This window comes from Condylura cristata, unplaced genomic scaffold (assembly GCF_000260355.1).
Source record: "Condylura cristata isolate star-nosed mole 26May11 unplaced genomic scaffold, ConCri1.0 scaffold00042, whole genome shotgun sequence".
In the NCBI taxonomy this organism is placed as follows: domain Eukaryota; kingdom Metazoa; phylum Chordata; class Mammalia; order Eulipotyphla; family Talpidae; genus Condylura; species Condylura cristata.
This window is the reverse complement of record NW_004567143.1, coordinates 6,077,641-6,079,419: the sequence shown is the minus strand read 5'-3', so window position 1 is coordinate 6,079,419 and position 1,779 is coordinate 6,077,641.

Here is a 1,779-nt window from a genome sequence, read left to right as displayed (position 1 = left end):
TGGGCTCGCCCCACCCTCCCGTCCCGGGCTGTGCCCAGCCCCTGCACCTAATGCGTCCCCGCACCTCTGAAGCCGGCCATGCGTCCTGGAGGGAATCCCTGTCCGCGGCCCCCAGCCTCGGCGTCCCCCACCCGGAGCCGGGGAGGCGCAGGAAGCCCGCGCGCGTACGCGCGCACACACACGCACGCGCGCGCGCAGGCCGTTGCCATGGAGAGGCCGGTTACCAGCGAGACAGAGGGCGCAGGTCCCCTCCCCCAGGCTCCCTTCCTCCCCACCCCCTCTCTCCCCTTTAGCCCTCCGGACTCCCCGGGACCCCTCGCCTCTCGGCCTGGCCCAGAGCCACCACCCTCTTCTCCTCGTCCCTGCCCAGGGCGGGCCAGGGGTCACCCTGGGGGCGGCGAGGTACACGGCGGCTCGGGGAACCCGGGTCGGCCTGAGCCCCGAGAATGGCGGCAGGAAGGGAGAGGATCTTTGCCCGAGGAGGGCGTCCTTGGGGGGCGTCCCTGGGGGTGCGGTGGGGCACGGAGCCACTCGGGAGGCCCAGCGGGGTGGGCCCTGCCCCTCCCGGGACTGGAGAGCCCAGGTGACTTACCCCCTCCGGCCTACGGGCCTACGGGCGTCGGGGGCGGGGGCCGGCGGCGCTTCCCCTTGCCTCCCCGCGAACGCTTTTCCCCTTGCGCTTCTGGAAGCCAGGCGCAGCGGCAGGCCTGCGGGAGCCGGGCTCCGGGATGCGCTGGGCCGCCGCTGGACACGGGGTGGGTCACTGGACTCAGCATGGCTTGCGGTGGCGGCCACGTCCTCGGGACCCTCGAGGCAGGCACTCGCGCTGACGCTCGCCGCGCCGCAGCCCTGGTTCTGCACCTGATTTCCAGGGGAGAGCCAGGTCTTGGCTGCGCAGGTCCCGGCCCAGGGCCCGGGCGCGCTTGACCAGACCGGCCGACTGGAGTGGGGGTGGGGTGCGGAGTGGGAGTTGGCCCAGCAGGGCTGGGGGAGCGGGCTGGGCCGCCCGCGGGAGGGGCGTCAGTTCGAGGGGCTGCCCCGTGCAGCAGCTCGGCCAGCCGCAGCCTCCAGCTGTCCCGAGAGCCGGAACAATGGGGAGGCAGTGGGAGAGGGGACCGGGAGGGGGGCGAGGGTTTGCAGAAAAGGAGAAACTAAAGAGCCCTCCCAGACTGTCATCTGCATGTGACAGGATCTGCCCCCCTTTCTTTCTTCCCCTTGTTCCTGCAGCTGTGGGCCTGCCGAGCGCTTTGTACACACAGATGTTGGGCTCCAGCTCAGCTCTCTGGGGCTTGGCAGCTCCGTGGGGGCCCGCGCACCAGGGGTGCCCCAACCTGTGGCTCGGAGGGGTCCGGGACTTGGGGAGGGGGAGTAGCGAAGGGGTGGGCGGGGAGCGCTGCGAGGAGGCGGCGGGAAGCCAATCACAGGGCCCCGCTGGCCTCCCGCGGCTGCCCACGCTTGCTCCCTGGCCAGCCGGGTCAGGGAGTTCGGAGGGACCAGAGCCCCGGCAGGGGCCGCAGCCTAGGGACTGGCTGCGCCCCGTGCTTGCGGGGTGGGGTCCAGCAGGGCCTTTGACCCGAGAAGGCGAGCATGGCTGGCTGTGTCTCATCCCGCTCTGGGAGCCGCCGCGCTCTCCTGAATGAAGGCGGCGAAGTTCTCGCTCGCTGGCTCCCGCGCTGGCCGCTGGCCGCTGGCCGCTGGCGGGCAGGCCCCCCTCGCTTAGTGGAGGCCGAAATGCGCCCCCTGCCTGAGGGGCTCCTGGGGGGCGGGGCCGGGGTCTGG